Below are 26,105 nucleotides of genomic sequence, written 5' to 3'. Positions count from 1 at the left end.
CTCTCTTTCACCTGGTTTCACTTGGCTTCTATAACACCTGCCTTCAAACATGTCTCTGGCTTTTTTTCTCCCAGGGAACATTTTAGACCTGAAATAAAACCTCCTGCTGCTGTGGGCACTGTCCGAAACAACAATGCAAGCCTATGTAACTGTGTGTGAAGGATAGGAACATGAAGACTGAAGACTGGAATCTATCTTTGTCTTTTACCACATTAGCAAAATAATATCACATTACAAATAATTTAGCTTTATTGAATTTATATGAAGTTTAAGAATAGCACTTGATGTTTCTCAAAAGGTTTTCATGAATAGAGAATGGAAAAGTCACTGACCCCATGAGTATTTAGTTTTTATCATAATTTCCAAACCTAATCAGATGTCTGTACTCCAATCTCGCATCGTAGTGAGTATTCACCTAGTCTATAGAGATGGATGACTAAGCTATGATGTGAACTAAGTAAGAACAAACGGTTGTTTCACACGAGGCAGAAAATTCATCATCAAAAGCTCTACAACCCAATGATGTACGAGACAACTCTGTGACAGGGGCAGGGATTAGAGAGAGAAGAATCAAGAGATGTCAAAGAAGCCTCCACTCACTGTAATGTTGCTGGAGCAGAGCCATCTGATATAAGCGTAATCAATCAGGATTTCACAGTCAAAATTGAATTAAAGAAATTACATAAAGTTTTTGAGGCTATTATTTGAGACCAGTGCTTGGGGTCAGGAGGCCAGTGGTGAGGCAGCACACACTGCAGTGTTCTAGAAGGGCTACTGTCCACTTCTTAGTGGACAGCCTCCCCCATTGCATCTTGCTTGGTCTTTTACTTCTGCCCAGAGTTCCTTGCAACCATTCTTGGATTCCCTTAGCTGAAATATTTTTATTGTTTTTCACCTTTTTTTATCAACCAGTGACAAGTTTTGTTGGTTGAAAAATAGCAAAGCATTTAGAGAATCAATTCAATACACACAGAAAATATCTTCCATTGGGGAGAACGTTACTCTAGTCAGTTTCCTTAGTAACATTTAAACTATCAGCAGATTCCAGTTAATGGAATTCCTTTTCTCGCTGTTTGCCCCTCTTTTCAAAATCTTCATATCATCAATGGACTATGTCTTCAGTAGACCATCATGAAAGCCTCCTAATAGGTCTCCTTATTTTGTTTTCCATGCTATTGTCTTGTAAAAAGCAAATTCCAAACCTGTCAGTGTTGGTTTGAGAAACAATCTTCCCACTGAGATTGAAGTATTTTGCATAATCTATACACAGACTGCCAGTGGCTTACCTCTACCTATCTCTCACTATTCTTCAATAGAAGGAGCCCTTCTTAGCATCTTTAATTGTTTATCTATGTGTGTGCAATGCCATGTGTGACATTGTGTGTGCACATGTATGTGGGCATTTGTGTGTGCATGTGTCTGTATGTGTGTGTGCATCTCTCTCTCTCTCTCTCTCTCTCTCTCTCTCTCTCTCTGTGTGTGTGTGTGTGTGTGTGTGTGTGTGTGTGTGTGTGTGCACTCAGCTGTGGATGAAGGTCTGACTTTGACAATGGGATACCTTCATAAACATTTCTCCACTTCTGTTTTGAGATAAGATCTGTCATGGAATTTAGGACTTGAAGCTACAGGCTGGCGAGCTTCTCTCTGAAAGCTGTCTCTGAATACCCTTCCTCTGTGCCTCCATGCTGAGGATATGAAGTCTGTTCTTTGTGCTTTTGAAGCAAACTTTTGCTCTTTGAGCTATTTCTCAGCCACACATATTCTTTTTCATTAACATGGAGCTGTGACCCTCAGACTGGAATGGAGACAGCAGTGTAGACATTGTGTGTGCCCACATACTCAGCAGTAGTTCAAGAGGTGCCACCTCCCAATATAGTACATGTGCTGATTAATATGAAGTATACTAGTCTGGGAGACAGAGACCCCATATACAGTTTTATATAGAACATCCTAATCGATTCAGAAATAGGTTTCCCAAAAGAGACTTAGTTGCTACAGATTCTTTCCGAAGACTTTCATTAGTAGGGAAGAGAAACTCCTATCCCAGGAAAGTATGCTAGACACCCACACTGAGCCCAAGAAAAAAATTTCAGAGCTTACCAGCAACATAACTAATGGCTCACACTAGTTCCTCATTTACAGATCTTTGGAATTCTCCCATTTTCTATATGTGGTAGAAGGGAGGCATTTACCATTCCTGAGTTGTCCAGTACATGCAAATACTCTTTCTAGTGTTCATTTGCTTATTGTATTTCACAGACTCCACGATTCTGCTCCGAGAAGGATAATCTCCCTGCCTTACATCAGGCAACGAAGGGCAGTTGTCACAAAGGACATGCAATCTGTGAGGTCTACAGTCTCAGTCTTTGGCTTATCATAGAAGTGTCTCCAACCCTGTTCTAATATGTGATTAAATTGTTGCCCTTATACATCATTGAGTTGTTGACCAGAATGCACCATGGGAAAGACTGTAAGCTCCCAGACGAAAGAACCTCATTCATCTTTTCATCCCTATATCACTTATAGCTAATACAAGATATGGCAGGCATTGGCTCACTAATTGTAGCTTGGTGGATTGAGTGAGCAAACATTGGAAAGACATTATTATTTCTTATCAAAGGAAATAATCAACACCTTATCAATCCTGACACTATTCCAAATCCCAAATCCCAAATCCCAATGATCCTTATTTGTCACTCTTTAATTCTCAATCTATAAATTTAAAAATAAATCTGTTCACAAATTTCTTTGGAACGACCATAGGCCTCAGTGTCATAGTGAAGTGTAGCTGTGTTACAGAATTCTCTAGAAATATGGAATTGAAAAATGTTCTTGGTAGTAAAGAGAGTTTACCTAAGACTAGGAATGTAGATCAGTTGAGAAGAGTTCTTGTCCAACCTGCAGGAAACCCTGGGTTCAGTCCTCACCATCACATAAAATGGGTGTAATGATGCACACCTATACTCCTAGTATATTCTTAGTAGTGGAAGAAACAGAAGTTCAAGGTCATACGTGGCTACATAGGAAGTTTGAAGACAGCCTATGCTCTACCAAATATGTCTCTAAATAAGTTAAAAAAACTAGAAAATAAGAGGTGTGTAAGTTGGTCTATCACTGAATTTTTAGAAATAGGATACTCCTGGAACCAATGCAAATTATTTTTTATAGAGATATGTCTAAATCTGCACATTTATATGTGTACATATACATTTATTGGAACTATTTCTGAAGGACAGCTAGCTATTTGTGAGAATAATCTATACAATTAGAGTGGTAGAAATAATCTCCAGGGGTGAGCCTCCTAGTTGAATATCCAGTAACAAGAGTTCAGACCAGGAAACATACACACAAGTGACAGCAAATGGGCTCATCAAGTTGTATGTATATATTTAGCCAATTTTATGTTTATATATACACATACACATATATGCATGTATGTGATAAATATGCATATATGCAGATATAAGTACACATATATGCATATACACACATAAATATCATAGTTAAAAATATAGGCTGTAGCTTTAAGAGGGAACCAGGGAGGGCCACCTGGGAGGAGTTGGAGGGAGAAAAGGAAGGAAGAAAATGATATAATTACATTTTAATTCTTAAAAATTTTTTAAAAATGCAAATCTAAATTACAGAAATGTGGACTAATTCTAGAAATTTTACTGAAAAATTTCATTCTAAAAGTTTGTCATGGATGGGCACAAAAAATCACACCAGGACAAAAAGCTGTTTGCAGTGACTTTTGGTTTTTATCAGACCATCTGTGAAGCATGGGTTTGTATAGGTAGCCAGCAGAATCACATCTACTCTGTAAACATTAAAAGAGACACAAGAAAACACGTAACATGTGATTTGGCCCAAATACAAACCTTTTGAATGACATAATTTTAATGTATTTAAACATAGGACAGGTGTGATATACAGTGAAATATAAGTTGTCACCCTATGAGTTTAGTTTGTTTATTTATTCTCTTTTTTACTTATATTTGTCATTTGTATATATACATATCTTGAATTTTACAATAGAGGCTACAGAGATACCTGAGTGAGTAGGCTGCTTGCTATGCAAGCCTGAGAACCCAAGTTCAGATTCCAGGACCCACGAAAGCAGCCTGGAACATCTCAGTGCACTTTTGACTTCAGCACAATGGTTGGAGGGACCATAGACTAGAGGATTTCTGGGACTTGCTGGTCATCAGCCTAGATCCAGATTCAGTGGGACTCCCTGTCTCAATGGAATAAGGCAGAGTGCTACATCAAGACACTTGATGTTCTGCTCTATCATACATGTGCATATGATACTCAGTTGTATCATGCTCACACACACACACACACACACACACACAGAGAGAGAGAGAGAGAGAGAGAGAGAGAGAGAGAGAGAGAGAGAGAGAGAGAGAGAGAGAATTTTTACAGTAAACATATCCTTTGCAAAAAGAAATCCAGGTATTTTTCAGTTCAAAATTTGAAACCTACCAATTCTGAGGCTCCATAAAGAAAAAATATAAACCAATAGCAATCCCTAAGCCTTTATTAGACCTTTTTTTTTAAGGAAGCTATAAATAGCTCAGAGAAGCAGACAGCCTTACAGACATCTAAAGTCAGACATCGATGCGGTAATTTTTGCTGGAACAATCCACAGAAACAAATATAGTGACATTTAATTCCTCTAAGTAAAACCAGATCTCCTTTGAAACACAGAGGTTGGGGGAAGAGGGAGTTGATCTGATCTGGCCACTGAGAAGAATGGAGGAACCCGTGAAAGTTGTCGGTAACCTACCAGGGCTACATAAAAGCAGCATTGGTTCTAAGGAGTCATGGAAGTGCACGTGTCTATTTCAGTATCAACATTCCTACCTTCCCTCATTCCAGACCCTATTAAACTGCTAATACCGCTAATTCTTGACTCAATAGAGAGGCAGGTCTGTTTTCAGAATCTTTTCTCTTAAGAAATAAAATATTAAAAACGTATTCTTAATACAGCTAATAAATAACATTAAAACCCTTTGGGTAACTGTACGGCATTGTAGTCTATAAGGACAGCCTTTGAAACTCCAAAGCTTGGGAGGTGGAAAAATGCCAGTCTCAGTTACTAAGATGTGCATTTGTCTGTAGAGTCAAAATTAGGCAATTCTTAGTGAACGCATCTTAATGCAATCTGTCCTTGTGCAAAGCCACATGCAGGATGGCATCGCCGTGTGTTTAAATGTGTGGTCCTCTAATAACTTGCCTTTAAATTTCCAGAGGAGTCCATGCCCTTGCAAATTCTGGGGTTGACTTAGCTCTATCCTTGTGCTATGATGGTACCAAGCGATTCTTGTGCACCCTTAGGATTCCAATCTCCACAACTTTTTTTTTTTTTAAACTGAGACTAGCAATGGAAAGGTAAGATTTTGAGTTCAAGCGTTTGAGGGCTCCATGGGAAGCCTTGCCATTTTTAGACTAGGTTAGGATGGGCAGAACTGAATTTGTTTCTTTGTTCACTTCTTTGGATTTTACATTAACCTTTCTAAGCTAAGCTGCTGCTTGCTCACCTGCCTGCTCCTTTGGGGACTCCTAGCCATTATGGAACCTGTTCTCAAAGACCATGGAACTTAGTGCAGGTTCAATGGCAAGGCCCGTAGGTACCATTCCTTCAAGTGAATCAAGGTCATCTTTTGCAGAACCTCACCATATTCAAGTGTAGATTTTTATATGAAGAGCATTGGGAGCCATTAGTGCGAGCATATCCATGGTGAAGGTTATGATAGGCAACTTTGAAGCCTTGTTTAAAAGTTCCCTTTCACATCTAATTGTCTTGACCTTCAGGTTACTTCAGGAAGATTTGACAGAACAGTCCAGAAGAAGTCCTAGGATTGCTAAGAATAGAAATCATGTGGTACCCAGCACTTCCCCCCACCCCCATACTCCCAAGGATAAAAAAGCATTCTTCACTGTGGTTCCAATGCCAGGTTGCCTATGACTGACCCATAATAGATTCCAGACCATTTTATTTGAAAGCTGCTTTGATTAGACCTAAGAGTGCATTCCCAAACAAACGTAACTTATGGAAAGCACATGTGGCCACCACCTTTGACCTTCTCAGTTCAGAATTAATGGTATTCCAACAGAAACCGAACTCCCATGTCTCTGTTACTATTTTCTTGTTTGTGATGAGGGCCTGTGAACTGTCCTTCTTGGCAACAGGAAGGCTATTTATTAGTCTGCTGCATCTGCCGGGAACCACAGATGTGTTATGCTTGTGGACCAGGAACTCCCTGTATAGTGTCTACAACTTCTCTGACCTTTAAATGATTCAGTTTCTGTTTTAAGTTGTCAAAAAGAAAAGTCAGGACATCTTTATTGGGGAAGAAGATTAAGCAACTGTTATCGTTTGTTGGCTCAACTCCCATTTCTCCCATGGATACAGAAAAGTGAGAGACCTCAAAATACGAGATAAGATACTTTTCCTAGATGATCCAGATCCTTAGTCTCTTGAGGATTCTGTGTGCTGCATACTGTTAGCCATTGGGATTGGCTTTCTGTCAGTGTGTGCATTCTGAAGCCTGCCTAGATGGGAAGCATGACACCTGAATAGTTTACTGCTGATTTAGGTAGATGATAAGACTAAAGTACACTTGATGGACTCTCGAATTTCCATGAATCTGATTTTTCTATGCTTTATCTTCTCATCATAGTTTTATTCTCATGATGGAGCTGTAGATTAACCCAGCCTGACCTGATTTTGAAGGTCTGAATTCATTATTCGTGAATGTGTGCATGAAGTGACAACCCGAATCAGTGTTATTTTCCTTAGAAAGGCAAGTGATATATGTCTTGGTCCCAGTGTTTCTCAGGTTAGAATATGCATTATTTTGGTACCTAGAGAGTCAGGATAAGGCTTGATACAGGCACTTTTGAATTATGTCTGCAGGAAAAGGGCTAAAACGATCTCTTAAGCCTCTGTGTCACAGCCAAATGTACTTATGCCTACGGTGGTGTTAAGAACCACAAAAATGGTTTCATGTTTTCAACTGAATCAATATTCAACTGTGTCTGTGATGGTTTGGACTAAGGATTGAGATAATTCTTTTTGCCTCTAAGAAACTTCAGCCTTGGTCTCCCTGAGATGTTCTGTTCAAACAGCCCTCTCAAAAGGCAGAGCTTTGTGGGAGAATAGGACCACAGTAACTAAGGATAGAGCTCCAGGCAAGAGAAAGGTAAGTATGCTTGAGGCCTTCCCAGCATCTAAGACTCCAGTGTGTATCTTAACATATGCCTATGTGGTTAACTCTGCTCCCCTAGCTAATGAAGTTATGGCCATACATAGATAAACTGTAAGAGGAAAATAATTAGAAATTGCATTGTGTTTGTATAGAACACCCATCCGTGTACCTGGGAGGTGATTCACACTGGCATTGTGTTCCCTTAAGTCAATGATCAGAGAAAGACCTCGAATGTAAATTGGTGAGCAGAAAGCAGCTTAGAAATTTAAACTTTAATGCCTAAGTCTACTTCATTCAACAGGCAATGGACCTACGAAAATTTGTGTGATGCTTGGCTCAAATTAATACATTTTCAGCATGCCAATCAAAACTTTTTTTTTCCACCAAGAATTTACACAACATAGCAATCTGGTGAACAAATCCTAATGTGTTTTGAAACTTCAGAAACGTTTAGCTACTAACAGTGTTAAAGATTAGATACAACAATTTTAACTGTAGTCCATCTGCCTCCCCTCCCACCTCCACCACCACCTGGTCTGATGTTACCTGGGGAAGGACACAGAGATGGACCAAGTATTTCCCTTGGAAATAAAATTTGTTTTTGCTATCACTTAGCCAAAATGCCATTTTTTACATCAATGTGGGATGAATATTATTTGCAAGAAATTCATTTAATAATTTGCGGCTCAAAATATAACTGAAAAATACATTAAGTTTATTTTTTGATTATTGTTGTTTTTTCATTCATATAATTTAGGAGCAGAGGAAGAAACACTGTTTTGATGTTTCTCAGATGCAATACTTCACTGGAATTTTTGGCTCCTGCATCTCTCTTGTAACTTTCTAGAAGGAGCAAAGTGGAGACCTTAATTGAAAAAAAAAAGTGAATGGTTGAGGCAAAGCTCAAGGGCAAGGTACTTGCCTGGCATGCGTAAGACCATACACACATAATTAGAAACCAGCCCTACACAGCAGACCTCCAGCTGGTTGTGAATGTTCCCATGCCAGCTCCCACATCCACAAACAGTTTTTTTTAAAGGACACATAGCAGGCTAAGAAAATATTTGTGCTTTTATCCATTCATATTTGGCTAAATGGCACTAAAATCTTTTGAAAGCCAAGAACTATAAAGTTGACTCTATCACCCCCTAAGCCTCTGGGGTTTCCACTTGGATACCATCTCTCTCTCCCAGAGCTGCAAAAACACAGCAAGAACATGGGTCTGCTGACTCCACTGAGCAAGGCTGGTCTCCACCTCCCATCCTGAGAAGGTCTTCTCTTTGAAGACTACCTTGTGCGGAAACAACATATTGAGACCCTCGGTCTTGCTTCTCTGTGGCCTGCTGCTCTTCTCTTTTTCCCAGAGTACATTTTACTCTCGTTCTATATAATAGCACTAATCAAATATCAGTGTATAATCAATGATGGCCAGGATGTCAAAAAGTACAACCCAGCAATGTGGTACAGCCTGGTAGGTTGTTGGTGATGCCAATCAAAATTCCTCATCGCCTGTTTCTGCTTTTAAGGACACTGCCCTCAGCCTCAGCAAATCTTCTGCTCCTCTCCCGTGGTTTCAGTGCCTAGCCGCTTACTCTGACTTCCAAATGATAATCATACAATGAAAGTGTTAGTAAATCCTTGTTTTGAAGTTACAAAGCTTTCATTTTATGTTTGTTGTGCATGTATTTCAAGAAGGAGAAGGGAGGTGGTGCCTAACACAGCACAAACGTAGAAAATCCCTGAATTAACATCCATCATCCCTTTTCTCCCTGCTTTTCTCTTCCTTCAGCTCCTTTTTGTTCTCCTGGACAGTTTTATTTCATGTGTGTGTGTGTGTGTGTGTGTGTGTGTGTGACAGAGAGAGAGAGACGGAGACAGAGACACACCAAAAGAGACAGTCAGAGACACAGAGAGAGACACACAGAGAGAGACAGAGAGAGAGACAGAGAGAGAGACAGAGAGAGACAGAGAGAGAGACAGAGAGAGAGACAGAGAGAGAGAAAGAGAGAGAGACGGAGACAGAGACACACCAAAAGAGACAGTCAGAGAGACAGAGAGAGACACACAGAGAGAGAGAGAGACACAGAGAGAGAGAGAGACAGAGAGAGAGAGACACAGAGAGAGAGAGAGAGAGAGAGAGAGGAGAGAATTTATGTACCCATATAAAGGCTGGAAACCACACATGAAAAAATACTTATCAGTCTGAGACTAGCTTAATTTGCTTAATGTGATTACCTCTATTTGGATCAATTTTCCTACAAAAAGATATTCTTCTTTGTGGCCACAAAACTTCCACAGTGCACACACACAGTAGTTTACTTATTCCTCTCTTTTCTCTGCTGTTGGACAGAACACAAGTAAAGCCGGTCCCTATGGACTAACCTTACAAAGGACTGCTCAGAAATCAGCACAGAATTCATAATCCCATTTCTGAGGTATGATGCAGAGATGTATCCAGCACTGCAAACCCTCACTTGTGAGACTAGCACCTTTTAATTTTCTGCTACTATTATTGTTCTTGTTTGGGGTTTTTTGAGACCTCACTACGTAACCCCTGGCTGTTCTTGAACTCACTATGTAGACCAGGCAAAATGCATCTGACTCTGCCTCCTAAGTGCTGGGGTTAAAGGTTGCACTACCAGAACCTACCTGTATACTATAATATTTTATATGGTATTTATATTTGTACATGTTGGCAATTAACTATTTACAAACCAAATGAAGTAGTTTTATTAAAGAGTGTGCCAAAAAACTAGCATTGCAGTCCAGTTCTCTATAACTAGACAAAAATAATACAAAGAGATCAGTGTTGGCACCGTGGATAGTCAGTCTTTTGTGTATGAGGACTGAACCTGGTTCCTAGAATTAAACAGATTCTATTCTGTTCTTCTATCTCTGGGTACCAGGTTGTGGCAAGATATTTCAGCTTGCATGAGCTGCATCTACTACACCAGTATACACATATACATTGAGTAACTATCAGCTCACAAACCCTGAGTGGATCAAATCATTGAGAATCTAAAGATTGGCAAGAGAGGGCAAAGGATGTCCAGACCCCAGACAGCGTTATCACTGGTAGCTAATTCACTGATTCCCTTTTATGGACAGTGTTTTCACATGTGAGATTAACCCATCCAGTGACTGGATGAGAGGCAGGGCTCCTTTGGAGTTAAGCCAAAACATCTGAACACAATGGGAAGAACAATTCAATGTGGGTGATGTCATCAAGGATCCTGAGGAAAGTGGCAAGGAGAAAGCTTCCTCCTGCCCACACCCAAAGTCTCCAGCCTTATCTTGCTATGGATCCCTTCTGCAGGCTGTCGTTATGCTCTCATGGATGAACCGTGCCTAGTCACAAAGACTCAAAACTGAGTGGGGTATGGTGGTTCACACTTGTAACTCTGTACTTGGGAAATGGAAGAATTATCAATCTGATGCCATCCTGAGCTAAATAAAGAGATCTTGCATCACAAACAAATCAATAAAGGCCTGGAGAGACTCTTTTGCAGACCTCAGATTTGGTTTTCTGGTCTACATGGCAGCTCACAAGCAGGAGTTCCAGAGCTGATAGCTTCTCTAACGTCTTTGCTCATTAGGCATATACATGTTGCACATACACATGTGCAGGCAAAACACTCATAGACATAAAATAAAGCAGATGTCTGTATCTGGAGTGATACCTTAGGAGTTAACACCACTTGCTCTTCCAGAGGGTCAGGGTTTGTTTCCCAGTACTCACATGATAACTTATGAGCATCTCTGACTCTAGTTCTAGGGAACCTGACTCCCCTTCTGACATCTGTGGACATCAGGCAGGCACGTGTGCACATGTATGTATACACACACACACACACACACATGTACATGCAGGTAAAAGAAGAACATATTTAAAGTATTTAAAAAACATTAAAAACAATTAATGGTCAATACAATACACACATGTGGTATGTATATGTAACATGTATGTGTGTGATGTGTGTAATGTGTGTATGTGAATGTATATGTATATGTGTATGTGACATGGGTGTGGCTGTATGTATATATGTACATGTGTATGTGTGTGTATGTATATATGTGTATGTGTATATCGTATCATGTGTATATGTGTAGGTATGTGTATGTGTGAGTGACATGTGTATGCATGTGCATGCGTGTGATGTGTGTATGTGTGTATATGCATGTATGTGTATATGATATGGGTGTATATGTGGGTATGGGTGAGAAACGTGTGCATGTGTATGTGCATCAGTACATGGTGTGTTTGTATGTGTATGACATGTGCATATGCATGTGTGGTGTGTGTGTGTGTGTGTGTGTGTGTGTGTGTGTGTGTGTGTGTGTAGGTATGAAGGATGCCAAACTGGTTCTTTTTTTTACCACTTTATTTTCTGTAGTACATTACATCCCATCCAGAGTTTCCCCTCACTTCAGTCCTCCTAGTCCCTTCCCCTTCCTCCCCTCTCTTCAGATCCACTCCTCCATTTCCCTTCAAAAAGGAGCAGGCCTCCTGGAAAATCAATCTGACATGGGACATTAACATAACATGTTACACTAAGACCTGGTAGGAGAAAAGGAGTCCCAAAAGCAGGCAAAAGAGTCAGAGACACCCTCACATGTCCACTGTTATGAGTTCAATAAAAACACTAAACAACCATAACATATATGCCCAGTACTTAGTTCAGACCCTTATAGGCTCCTTGGTTGTTGGTCTAATTTGTGTTAACCCCCGTGAGCCTTGCTTAGTGGATCCTGTGGGGCGTGTTCTTGGGGTGCCTCAACCTCTCTGGATCTTACGGTTCTTTTTCCCCTTCTTCTTTGGGGTACCCTGAACTCAGTTTAATCTTTGGTGGCTGTGGATCTCTGCATCTACCCCCATCAGTTGCTGGATCTAGCCTCTCTGATGATGATTGTGGTATGTGCCAGTGAATGAGTATAGCAGGATATCATTAGGAATCATTTCATTGACCATTTCTTTGCCAGTCATGTTTAGTTTTATCCTAGATCCCCGGGCTATCAAGCCTCTGATTCATTCATCTTTACTTGTGAGTTTCAACGAAGAAGTAAATCAATTAACATCTCAGTCCTCCTCCACATAATCTGAGATTTTCTGTGACTAGCCAAGGCCATTTTCACTAAACTAAGAAGATAATCACCTTTCTTCTCCACGGACATTCTCAAATTGTATTGTATACCTTCTAGCTATATTCAATAATGTTTTAGCTGGACTTATTAGGGTTTTCTCTGTCAGTGTCAGCCTAGCATCATTTAAATAAAAACAAATTTACACCCTAACAGATAACTGAGGAGACACTGTCAGACAAAATTAGAGAATGAAGAATTCCTGAGATTATGTAGGTCAAATGACACAAAAGATTACTTAATGAGGTTGGCTAGATGTCTCAATCAATAGAGCCCTTGGGGTCAACATAAAGGGTAGAGCTCATATCCCTAGCACCCACAGAAAAAGCCAGGAGTAGCAGCACACACCTAGAATCCTAGGCCTTGGCAGCCAGAGACAGGTAGATTCCTGCAGCTCATGGGCTAGCCAACCTAGCCAACTTGGTGAGCTCTGGCTTCATAGAGAGATGCTGTCTCAGAGTAAAATGTGGAGAGCAATAAAGGAAGATACCAGATGTTGACCTCCACATACACATGCAACACCATCAGAAACATATGCACCTCAATGTGCACACATGCACATGCAAAGGTTTCGTTAGGAGAAAAAAATACAATCTATGAACCTACCGTACAATGTGGCGTCTATGGCAAGCAATGTAGTTTAGTGCTTGAAATTTGCCAAGAAATGGATTTCAAATGCTCTTATCACAAAACTTATGGAAAAAATTGTTATTCCACTGTGTGTGTGTGTGTGTGTGTGTGTGTGTGTGTGTGTGTGTGTGTGTGTGTGACTTGTTATTTGTCAATTGAAATAAACAAATAAAGCTGGAGGTTTGGTTATAATCTGAAGAGAGACATTTCCACCATCTCCAAAGACAATGTCTCTAAAGCGTATAGAAAGAATGCAGTCATCTGTGTCTATCTTTGGGAAGTCACTGCTGATGCTGGTGAACCACTGGTCATGACACAGAGTTTCCATGGCATCTTGCATGTGGGTTTAGAAAGCTGAGCATACTGGTGTGGGGAAGGGGCACTCTTGTTAGGAGAAGCGAATAATGCTTTTCTTTTCTGAGCTACAGATCTGAAGCATTTGGATTCATAGATGCTATCATTGCCAGCACACTAAAGGGCAATGAAATGCACACTGAAGGATATTCACTGGGCATACAGAAAATTTAGATATTGAAAGACAGAAAATTCATGCACCTCCTTGGGGAAAATATATGGAACCAAACCTGACAGGTCTTTAGTTAATGGACAAGGAAAATAAGAACATATAGTTAAGGAATTTAGAGGACTCACTACACATATTATGAAGATTAAGACCTGCAAGCATTACATATCACAGGTCCTAGGTATGCAGGTGAGTCTAAGATTTCCATGTATGTAATATATGGGGGTATGGTATAATCCTCAGCCAGAGAAGAACTTAAGTGTCAGAAACTTCATCACCAGGAACATGCTTAATTCTCCCAATGACCCTGAGAACCAGGCATCAATATCATCCTCTTCCTCTGATACAGAAATGATGCTTAACTGGTTTGGGAGGCTTTCCAGGATCAACAGGAACTAGCAAGAGAAAAGGAGAATAAAAAACTCATTTCATCCCATTGCTTAAGTTTTGTGCTATGAGAAACTTTAGCAGTGAGTCTCACTCATCCTTCTGTGATGCCACTACAGCTTTAAGCTGTTATGAGATAAGAAGCTGTTAGAGGTAAAATTATTGTTAAGTTGTCTTTAGGCATTGATTCCTAACTTCAGGCTTAGATTCAGGACAGAAGTAGCTGCAAGTAATGTTGGCTGTATCCCTAGAGATAGGCTACAGAGCCTTGCTGGTAAGTCTTGGGATACTTCTGCTCAGAACCTAGAGCTGAGAGGACCACATGTGAGATCAAATGGCCCCAACTGTGGGGATTAGAGGTCACGGGCAGGAAAATTAAAGGAGCTAGTCCCTAAATGCTCATCTGAGTTAAACCCAGATACAGAGCAAACAAACTATAAGACATGGACAAAGGGAAATGGAGAGAAAAACAAGCATCTTTCCCAGAAGAGTCAAGGCAACTAACTATACAACAGAGAAAGAGAAAGAATAGATTTTGATCCTCAAAGAATTTCCAGTGTAAATAATGAAAAGTTGTTTAAGTAGAGATATTTTATACATAAAGGTCTATTGGCACTCTTGGGTTTTTTTAAGACAGGTCTCTGTCACTTTAAAATGGAAATAATACAAGAATTAGTGAAGGAGAAACTATTGAAGATATACACGCTTGTATTTAAAATCTTTATCAAGCATTATAGTAAAAGAGCTTTTTTTTCTAGGTTGGAGATGCCCATCACTATCTTGGGGCTGAGTGGCTGTCAGCACCCACAAAAAAAACCTCTTAAGATCATGGTTATTGACACTCCCTACAGAAGGAGCAGGAAGGCTCATGGGATTTGCACCGGCCTCTTTCCTTCTTCGGGTTCCAGTGATGCCTGTTGATAATGTGGCAATTGATGGAGGTGGGCTTTCTTGGTGGAGGAGCTGCCCATCAATTGTTCAAGGTACCTCTAAGTAGTATAGCTGCCTTTTGAGTCTCCCATGTTCCTATAAGTAACTATAAATAAATAAATTAACTGATTAACTAATTAATTAATTAATTAATTTAAAAAAATCCCTCATAGTTTCACTCTTCTAGACTTGAAGGGAATTCTTTCTTTGGTCTGTAGATGATATATCGAGGCACATTCGTCCTTTCCTTATGTTTTCTTAGGAAAAAATACCCAACACGTATCAACTAAGCTCTATATTTGGTGGTCTAGATTTTCTGAGATAATAAAAACATGGCTCTGCTCTAAGTAGCTGGCATACTTTGCATGTAGAAATGGCAAATCCATATATTTATGCAACAGACACAGAGTCCCTGTTTTGCGATGTTCGTCTGAGTAAGAACTGCCTACTGAATTTACAAGGTTACAGTTTAATACCCATATCAACAAGAGTGTTTTGCCACTAATATTTTAACAATAGACACCATGCTGGGACTATTTGTTTGCAATTTGTATAATCAAAGGATTTGTGAAGGAATTTCCTGCGTTTGTTAAGGAGTTGGGCTAGACAACTCTGAAGTTCTCTTTTAACAGTAAAAGGCTAAACGTTTTTTGTTCACAAGCACACAGTATTTACTCCAGTATTAGAAGACTATTCAATGGTGAATGGATGCCCAAGAGGATTAAAAATGAAACGATATTACAGAACCTCCATCCGTTCATTAGGATCCAAGCACCTGGACCTTCCGATTTAAAACGAGAAGGCATGAGCTTTACTGTCATAGCCACAGGAAAATTGTCCCCTTTCATCTCTGCTTGCTATCTTTCTGCTTGATCAATGTTGACATTTATGACTTAGTTGAGGTTTGTTTTTGTTTTTGTTTTTCTCATTTTTATTTTGTGATCTGCCTGTAGCTCAAACTTTCAAAGCAAATCAACAATAGGAAGGGAAACAGTTCACATGTGATTAGGGATTTTCAGAGCAACCATTAAGGAAAAACGTAGGGAGCTATACATGGTAGCACGTAGTAATTGATTATCACAGTACATGGGAAACAGAGGCAGAAGATTGCTAACAATCCAAGGTCGATATGGTCTACATCATGGGTTCTAGTTTAGCTACGGCTGTACAAAGAGACCGTCTTAAACAAGACAAAACAAAAGTAATGTCATATGAAATGCTCAAGAACTACAAATGATTCTGTGTCCATAACTTGTGACCTCCAGGCGCCCCTGATCCTCTTAGGAGTACTGCCTCTTATAAATGATCAAAATCCTGTTTTTATTTATCTGTATACTATGAAAGATTTCTTGTGTTCTTATCATCTGACACAGAAAATACACCATTTCTCAAATCAAACAGTGCCTTTATTTTAGTTAATTTCAGAGTTAATTTCAATGGACAGACTGATTCCCATCTGAATCTTATTGTAACCATTGACTTCTTATAACCCAGACTAATTATTTTACTCCCTAAACATAACTAATTATAAAATTAAATCCAACTGCATTGTGGAATGACAGAGATCCTGTTAATGTTTGTAAATCATACGCTTAGCTTAAGTACTTGAGTCAAACAAGGGCTGATCTGAAAGAGCTATCTGATAGGCATAGAGAAAGCCACTGGCCTAGATTAATTCAATAATGGATGCTTTAATGTGGCGCAACTTAAGAGTTCAGAATATAAAATGGTTACTCTTTATTGCATCAATACACAGAAGAAAATTTGCCTGGCCCTAAACCCATCTGACCCTGTTTCTTCCTCATGCCAGCCCACTTTAACATACCAACTCTGACTTCAGCTGCAACCCTAGTTGCAGAGACTGGGCTCATCAGCAGAGGAAGGTCCAAGGTGGAACACAGCTATCAAAAAGCAAAATCCATGGCTGCAACATATCATAGTTGATATTTTTGTTGAAACTACCTCTTTATTTTATGTTTTATTCCACCTTCCCCATTACAAAATTACAATTGCCTGGTATTTTTCTCAAATACCAAACAAAGTTTGAGTTGCTTGGACCTGAGCCATTTGTTGGTATAGCACTTTGAGTTTAGCTATTGAATCAAGTGACTCTTTGCACCATGATTTCCCTCCTCGAGAAAATGGAGCTAATAACAGTTATCTCTGCTTAGTTTGTGGTTCCTATGTGCCAGGTACCATACCAACAGAGATTATATACTATCTAGGGACAGATACTGTTAAAGGCTTTTTTCAAGGAGGTGGTTTGAAGCTGAGAACTTAGAAAGGTCACTGCTGATAGGTAGCCAATTCTGATAGGATAGAAAGCTTCCATAAGCTCTGCAGACATTGTCTCCGCCTTTTCTGATTTCTCAGGATGACTTGAAGACTCATAGGAATCAAAGAAGAAAAAAAGGAACTTTGGAAAGGCAAAGACTCACATTCTCTATAAATAAAATACTTATGGCCATTATCCATGATCCTGCACCTTCATGGCCTTAGAATTTCCACAGTCAAACTATTCTAATTGTGTCTTTTTTAAAAGTGAAATGAAAAATTACAGACATGGGGTAGCCTGAGTGCTACTTACTCCATAGCAACTCTCAGATATGAAAATTGAAATAAAATAATTAATATAAGAAAAACATTAAATAGCAAAAAGCCTAGTGATTCTTTTTTTGTTTTTTTAATCTCTAAAGCATATTTAAGTGTTTGGCAAGTAGGGGATATTTCTCCTCACTAAAGACTTCTGAGTAGCTAAAATTTTTTTACATACATTTAATAATAACGTGTGCCCACATTTTTAGCGGTGGAGATGTAATTACGACAAAACAGTACAGAGCCTGAATCGTCTTACAATTTCGTGTCCTTCCTGTTGCTTTGTTGTCCCTTGGAGACAGTGGGAGGATGGCAAAGACATACAGCATGGCTTTGTTTTATTCATGCCTGTTTGCACAGGAAATTAAAGATTCACTTCTGCCACACCAGCCATGTCAATAAGCAGCACTGATATTCCACTGATCAAGTCGCTCCCCTTTTCGCTTTCCTCTGAATTTTACTTCCCTTAAGAAATCCCTAAATGGCACTTGTCTCAGACTGTTTGCTTCAGCCCTCCTTAGAGATGATATGAAAAGGAAAAAGAATCCCAGCCATAGACTGTGTAGTAACAAAACATGACTATCTAGCCCGTGGACGATGCAATACCCAACAAAAGCTTCCCCTTAGAAAGAATGAGCTTAAAGGAACAGATAAACGAGCAAGTAGCCCAGGCTTCGATCAGTTTGTACATGACAGCAAGGTCTTACCTCAGTTACAGATCCAAGCCCTGGGGCCTTTTGATCTTCAACACGACTGCCCAGACAGAACTCATGATCTCTTCTCTGCGCTCTTCTTGTTCCCCTTCTGAGGCTGTCAGTACCTACCACCATGGAGATGAGAAACCCCACAGCAGAATCTCGTTCTGTTTTGCCTTTCCGGCCACATTCAGCACAGACAAAAGCCAGAGTTCTCAGCGTTACTTGACTGAATCGACACTTTCTTTAACTGGTTCCCATGCCTACTCATGGTAGAGACGCCTGCCAACGGAGGCTGACAGAAAACAAGAAGCTAGGAGAAATACCCTTTCTCTAAGCTCCTTTACAACTCGGTCTTTGATCACAGCTCTAGGAGCCTGTTAAATCACAAGAATCCCTCAAATTACCAAGTGGCCACATGCTGCCCCCTAAACATCGCGTTGACCCAGAAGGCTGAATCCTCTCGTGCTGACATCTCAGGGCTGGTACAACTTCATCCAAGTCTGATCTTCTTGTGTGTGGGCTTTCTTACTGTCACAGTAGAGATTTCTGTGGAAACACACACCCTGCCTGACTATGTAACCCTATACCAAAGGCAAACAGCCTCTTGCCCAACATGATTTCACATGGGTTCCAAGATAGTAGGTGACCCTAGAGAAATTATCAACAACCTTGGTATTAGTTCAAGGACATTGGATGTTCTTCAGGAAACTGCTTTCATTTGTGGTTGTTTTCTTTGCTTTCTTTTCTTTGGGGATAAGAGAAGGAATGAGTCACTTACTCACTGTCCAGTGTTCATTTTCTTTAAATGAAGGCTTAGCATCATTTTCAATAATTAGTCGATGTTGAATTTTTTTTAAGTAAATTCTGGTGAATTCACTGAGACCTGAGATAAGGAATTTTGACAAGTGACACTCAATAGTAGATTTTTACCTAGCATTATAGATATATAAGTATAGGTATAGGTATAGGAATAGGTATACACTCTTCAAACAAATGGACTTGCCAGGAGATAATACAATGATTTGGAATTTAGAAGATTCAGACTAGAAGTTAGTGCTATACATTTGGCATTTGCAGTCACGGATAATGGAAGAGACCACACAAGAAGCCAGAAGAGTTAGAAGAGAGAAAAATCCCATTGACTGAGGCCTAGGACAAAACCCAATTTGAGGTTGGAAGGAGGAAGAGAATCCATAACAGGAAGTGAGAAAACCCTTCCATGTACAGCAAAACCGTGAGCTATGGTACACCATGAAAGTTTGGCAGGGTTAGGGAATGCCATCTTGTCAGACATAGGGGACACCCTGGCATTGAGAAGTTGTATTTGACTGTGGAATGCTATTAGTAACCTTGATGAAAAATGTCATAAATTTGAAGGTAGAACCCTAGTTAAATGACAAAAAATGGGAGCAGAGTGAGAGGTGTTAGCGAGAGGAGGCAGGAAGCTTTCACATGTTCGATGCCATAGATAACTGGGATGGATGGAAAGTCATGTAGGAAAGAGGAGTTGCTTGTTATTCCGGGAAAGAGAGATTTGTCTGTCTGTTGTTAATTAATTTGTTGGTAATTTGACACATGTCTATCAGAATGCACACACCCTGTTTTACACTCTCACACATGCTGAAACCTTTCTTCTTCCCATCAGTTCCCCTCCTTATTTTGTGTTTTTGCGACCCACTGGGTTTAATTGGGATTGTTTGCATGAGCCTGGGGTGGAGTTGAGGGTTGAGGCAGGGATAAGCATCCAGTGGTGACATCTCTGAAGAAAATGATTTCTCTCAGCTAGACATTAGCTGCCAAGGGCTTCTTGGATCCTCCTACCCATGAAAGAAGTTACAATTTGCCTGAAAATGTTTTCAATTGATTAACTTCCTTAATTAAGTTCTTACACACCCTGCCGCTTGCATATCATTTGTTTTAAAACCAAGTCTTATGCTGGCGAGATGGCTCAGCAGTTAAGAGCACCGACTGCACCTCCAAAGGTTGTGAGTTCAAATCCCAGCAACCACATGATGGCTCACAACCATCCGTAATGAGATCTGACGCCCTCTTCTGGAGTATCTGAAGACAGGAACAGTGTACTTACATATAATAAATAAATAAATAAATAAATAAATAAATAAATAAATAAAACCAATTCTTTTGGTAAATAAGAAGAAGGTATCGTTTTACCCTCAGGATTTCATTGCAAATTCATAGGGAAAAAAAATACAACACCGAAATTAGAGCCATCATTGGATTCTCCTAGAGTCTAATGTTACTAACCATCTGTTTAAATGTTTGTGCAATAAGTGATTAATCTCATTCACTGTGTTTTCTTAATGGTCTATATCTTATAGAAAATACTCTTCTTACTTCTTATATAATGATTTTTTTATACATGTAAAAATAAAACAGACTATAAAGTATACATTCCATAATTTTCATTATCATTAAGATAACCCTATTATTGATGTATAAATTGATCATAATCTTTTACTAAGTCATTTAAAATACCATTAACATAAAGTCAGTGCTTAATGCCTATTTGTCAAAGGCCAGAATAACTATCTGAATAAATCAGTATTAAAGTGATCTACGATTGCAATTATTTACTGGGAGAGTAGTCTGGTTCCTTTTTTTTAAAAAGAAGCTTAAAATATACACATTTAATTACTTGACAAACCAATTATATATGTGTGTGTGTGTGTCATAGAGCTCTTAGTAAAAGTAAATGAAGTAATATTTTCAAAACAGTTAAAACAGTAGCAAAGTAAATGCTCTCAGAATCATTGTGAAATTAGTCTAATGGAAAGACTAGAGAGAAGAATGCCTACTAGGGCGTGTGTGGGGGGGTGGGATTAAATTATTTTCTGTAGTTCAAAGATTGACAGGAAATGGGGATAAACTAAAAAAAAAAACCTACACAGCAGAAGGAATGGGCAGACAAGTATCAGGTATAATTAAAGTTATGCAAATGAAACACATTGATCATGAAAACACTGCCAACTATACTTCTGGTAATGCTATAAAAACTACATACTTTGTACAAAGTAATTCTATTTTTAAAGCAATTTTTGTTTCCTTTGAGATAAGGGCTCATGCACAGCAGGCTGGACTCAAACTTGCTATGGAGCCTTGGATGTTATTAAACTTCCTTTTCTTTTTAAAACTTATACTGCTAATCCTCCTGTCTCCACAGCCCTTGTGCATCAGCACTCTGGGTTTACGTGAACCTAGGAATAGAACCAGGGCATCATTTGTAGCAAGCTGGCATGATGTCCACAAATTGACCTATGTGTCAACCCTGTTTTGGTACATTTTCTCCAACATAATATTTGTATTGATTATTTGGGAAGTTCACATCATGCACCCCGATTACACTCCCTTCCCAGGCTTCCCTGGTCCATTCCCCAACCCTTGTGACACGCCTTCAAAAAAGGAAAAAAGAAGGAAAGAGACAGACAGACAGACAGAGAGTCAGGAACATACTCAAACTACCAGTGGACCACCCCTTAAAGAAAACTAAGATCAAAACAGAAACCCTTTTCCTGCTGCACAGTGCCACATTCGTATGGATAACAGGCAGAAATGTTAGCTTTAGCCAGATTTTCAACATCCAGCGAAAATGCTTAAGTTGTTGTTGTTTCACATAGTCTTAGCCCTTGCTGAAAGTTTCCTTGTGACTGGTTGAAACAAACTGCACAGGTGCCATGTTTTGCCTGCCTGAGAACTTCCTGTTATTCTAGCTGCCGGGGCTACCCTAGGATATGGAGGAAGTGGTTAAAGTTCTCATGGGTAAACAGGGTGTCCCTCCCTAACGTCACTCCCCCTGCTTAAGATCCTCAAGCCTGGTTCTCTTTCCTGATACATTTCCTTTCCTTTGACCAGGCTGTGCTGAAGTGAACTGTGTTATCCTGAGAGATTTTTGTCTTCTGAAAGCATGCATAGGACACTGGCGAGATGCTTACTTCCTCTCAGATGAGAGACAACATTTAATTTTAGAACCAAATACAGAAGTGCCCCCCACGCACTTCTGCTTGGATATTTTATTTAAGAAATTAAATGATTTTTTTTTAGACAGCTGGCTGGTATTCCTCACAGCCAAACGCAAAGTATTAGGCAAGGCCTGCTGAGAACTGACAGAATGGCAGATCAAGGGTGGAACTGAGATGATCCAAAATATCATAGGCATCATGAGAATGTTAATGGAAGAATTTATTATCTGAGCATCCTCTGTAATGTCCCTTCCAAATGACTCTGATCTATATAGTTTTCACAGGCCAGGATCTCAGTGGCACCCGTATGTTCTGTTCTTGCTTTGTGATGAGTCTACATAATTAAAGAGGAAGTCCTTCCTCAGGCTCTGATAAAAATGCATCTTCTTGTAGCCTTCACAAACTTTCCCGTATTCACAGTGTCCCCAAATTACTGCAAAACAAGCCTTATAGGACTTCCAAAAGCTGGCTCTTCAGCTAAATAAAGAAGAGACTGGACTCGTAGTCATGGCTTACCTTCTGACACAGACTTCATATCTTCCAGAAAGAAAGAATGCCCAGTCTTTCATTATCTTCCATATCCATAGTAATCATTTAGTCTTTCATTGTGATTAAATGGGATAAATGTTGTGGTCTCAAGTCACTAAGGAAATGGGTACCAACCAGAACTGCGGATTATATGGTCAATTTATTCATGAGTTGTGGCTAGGGCCACATTAACAACAGAACTCAAGATCTTGGTCAGCCCAGCCCAATGTCCTAAAGCTGAGCCACAACTCTAGGCTGATTGGTAAAGTTTCCAATGTCTGTAGTGTACATATTCAAGTCATGGCCAGTCACAAATCATTCAATATCGGTGTTGTATATATTGCAATTATAGCTGATTTTAAGATAAACATGTGAGATTTCAGGCTAGGGCAAGTGCTGGTAACAGATCTGAATTGGGTTTTGTGAGCTGATGAATTCTTGAGGATGCCCCTTAAACTAAAATGTAAGCTGAGCACAGTAGCACATTCCCATAATTCCCAGCTTTGGAATGCTAATGAAATGTAAGAGGGACATGCACAAAGACAGGTTACAAGTCTATAGAATGTCATGTGGCACTAGGTGTAACTAACAGGCTGTTTCGTTTTGTTTTTCCTGGGGGGAAGGAAAAAGAAATGAAATTTAATAAGAACTGGATGTGCTTGCAAGAAGCACATCTTGCAAAGAGTGATACCACAAACACAAAATCATGATTGAGCTTAATGTCTTAAAATGTTTCCATAAAACCCAGCTAACGCTCAAGCCCTTATCATGAGTTATGGAAGATCCATACACATTGAACTTAAGTGTCTCCTTATGACTAATCTTATTTTTTTTATGTCCAGTCTTTTCTACTCCGGAGTAGGCTCCTCCATTCTCAAAAGCTGTGGATGTGTTTGTCTCTGCTTTCCAGGGTATCCACTCTCCAGTAGCTGCTTGTTGAGTCACACTTTCCCAAGGGTGCAATTCACACCCTTCATACTGAACAGAAATGATGGAGACAAATGGTGTGGGCCCTGAAAAGGAATCAGCAGGCAAAAGCAGCATGCCTATTTGGTTTCATCTCTAGATCAGTTAATGGGAGAAGTATCACAGAGAGCTGAGGTGGTGAGCAGTCACTGGTAAATCGTCCTAAACTGCTAAGATTGGGCTCACAAGGAATGGAAGGCTTTGATCAGGAGACTAGGGCAATCTTAACAGCATTGTGGTATAAATATCTCTCTCTGTCTCTCTGTCTCTCTGTCTCTGTCTCTGTCTGTCTCTGTGTGTACATGTGGGGTGTGTGTGTGTGTGTGTGTGGAAGGGGTGGGGAAGGTTGAAGTATGTACATGTTTCTATGGTTGTGTGCATTTGTGTACACTGAAGCCAGAAGTCAACATTGGGTGCCTTCCTCAGTTGTTTCCCCCCTTATTTTCTGAGACAGTTAACCTTGTTCAATTACTTGTCTATTGCTTGTGCAATGAGCATCAGGAATTCACCGACCTCTTCATTTCTCCCAACCAGCATTGGAATAGAGACTTTACCACATAGCTTTTTCTGTGGGTCCCAAGGAATCCCTTCTTATGCTTTCACACCAGGAAGTTTATTGAGTATACCATCTTTCTAGCCCCAAAAGCAAAGTATTAACGAGTAAAGTTACACTGAGAATTCTGGGTCTAAAGGGGTCATTAAGCTGATTACACGAGAGATGGCGATATGAGTAGGAGAATATAACATAGCTCCAGAGAACAAAGAAAGAGAGATAAATTCTAAAGATGCTTGGGAGTCAGCTATGGACTCCACAGCAGGCAGAAATCCATAGGGAAAGGAGGCAGAAGGGAAAGGCAGTGGATGAGCAGAGAGAGTAGAGGATGTGATGAGGGTCCAGATGATCCCAAGAAACTTGGTTGAGAATGTCTACAAGAGAGACATTTCAAGACAAGAGTCAGTATCTTGAAATGTAATGGGTTCAAAAGAGAACAAAGGACATTAAATAAATTGTGATTGCCATGTCTTCAGTTGGCTATACCTCTCTGAAGTTCTGAAATATCATATTTCAAATATAGGTTTTGTCTAAAGTCCAAAAGGAAGAGAAGTCCACCTGACCCACAGGGTGAGGAACAAGGGGTTCATACAAGATTCTGTGCTGTTGTAGGAAGGATATTGAACAGACGTGAGAAAGACATAAGTTTAAAGAGAAGGAAGAGAACTTGAAGAAGACAGGTTTGGAAAGTTGCCAAGTCCAGTCCATGATTCTCCTTTGATGCCCTGCACTTAGTCAGATTCCAGGTGTTTGCCCCTCCATCACCATCATGCCTTCCACATTGTGGGAACCCACCAGACTAAATTTTAATAGGTCACACATTCTGTTTTCATTTTCCAGAATGTCCGTAAAATAGCCTTTGTGACAGGTTCAACAAAACTCCCACAATCTATCTGTGGGATAAAAATTCTTGCTAAAGATCCCTAGGCACAAGCCTCTGGTGTCAGAGAAGAGGTGTTATCTCAATGGAAGGCCCTGTGACTGATGCTGTCCTCTGTGAGGAAACTGTAATTGAGTAAAAAAGCAATAACTCTCCCTGACAACCAGGTGAGGTCCTGTCTCTTTTAAGATGGAATAGCAATTTGTATCTGGAGTCACAGTTGCAGAAAACATATATAAAATACCCAGAAATGCTTCCTTTGTTTTATTCAGAATTTAAATGGGCATGTATCACGTCTCCAAAATGATCATTTTGTGGAATATGATGATGTGTTAAGTTGCTGCAGGATTCAAAACAGAATAGATGTTTTGTGCGTCAGGACATGCTTGACACTGGTTGTCTGTGCTTCTCTATTTTTCTGGAACAGTGTGTTTCAAAAGTAGGTTTGTCTCCATTCCAAAGGGTAAAGCTATTATCTAAATATCTTGACCAAAATATTGCCTGTCATTTGCTCAAACAATAGAAGCCACATAGAATGTACAAGTTAAACAAAAGACCAACAGCGTAATATCAAACTATGTTGGTTTCAAGACTGAATTCACAGTATAGTTGAGGGTCTGCCTGGACAAAATTATGTGCACAGTAAATTTATACTATATATCATGCAATATGTAGATTTTCTTTCAGCAGTCTTGTCTAATACCTAAGAAAACCCAACACATTATTCAGCTAGTGGAAAGTTTCAGGTATAAGCAGTTCTCAACTCTGAATACCGAATGAGTCACTTCAAAAATATGGCATTTGGAAATGTAAACATGGCTTCTGATGTGATGATAATATGAATAGGAACAGCTATTATTTATTTGAGTAAGTGCTGCATATTAGAACATAGGTCACTGGTTTGCACAAATTATGTCTTATTTCTTTAGAAACCTCATATACCAAGATCATTGTCACATTTTTTTACATGAGCAACACAAGGCTAAGCATATTAGTACACTATTTCTGTGTCACACAATGAACAGAAGTTATTGACTGAAACTGAATTGAAGCCATCCGATAGATGCCATACACAAAATTCTCAG

At 39.6% G+C, this 26,105-nt stretch overlaps 1 protein-coding gene across 3 annotated transcripts in view; it reads right to left on the bottom strand.

Moving 5' to 3' along the window:
• The window catches only part of Kcnj16 (potassium inwardly-rectifying channel, subfamily J, member 16), a 59,936-nt gene that overhangs the window by 12,246 nt on the left and 21,585 nt on the right, over positions 1 to 26,105 (bottom strand). The window contains exon 1 of one of the 3 annotated variants that reach the window (NM_001252209.2): positions 18,126 to 18,236. The exons of the other annotated variants lie outside the window; for them this stretch is intronic. The gene's annotated coding sequence lies outside the window, so the exon portion shown is untranslated. Of the gene's footprint in view, positions 1 to 18,125; positions 18,237 to 26,105 lie in introns of those variants that run through there. 3 annotated transcript variants of the gene reach the window in all.

Source organism: Mus musculus, chromosome 11 (genome assembly GCF_000001635.26).
Source record: "Mus musculus strain C57BL/6J chromosome 11, GRCm38.p6 C57BL/6J".
Taxonomy (NCBI): Eukaryota; Metazoa; Chordata; class Mammalia; order Rodentia; family Muridae; genus Mus; species Mus musculus.
This window is presented reverse-complemented; position numbering and strand designations above follow the sequence as displayed.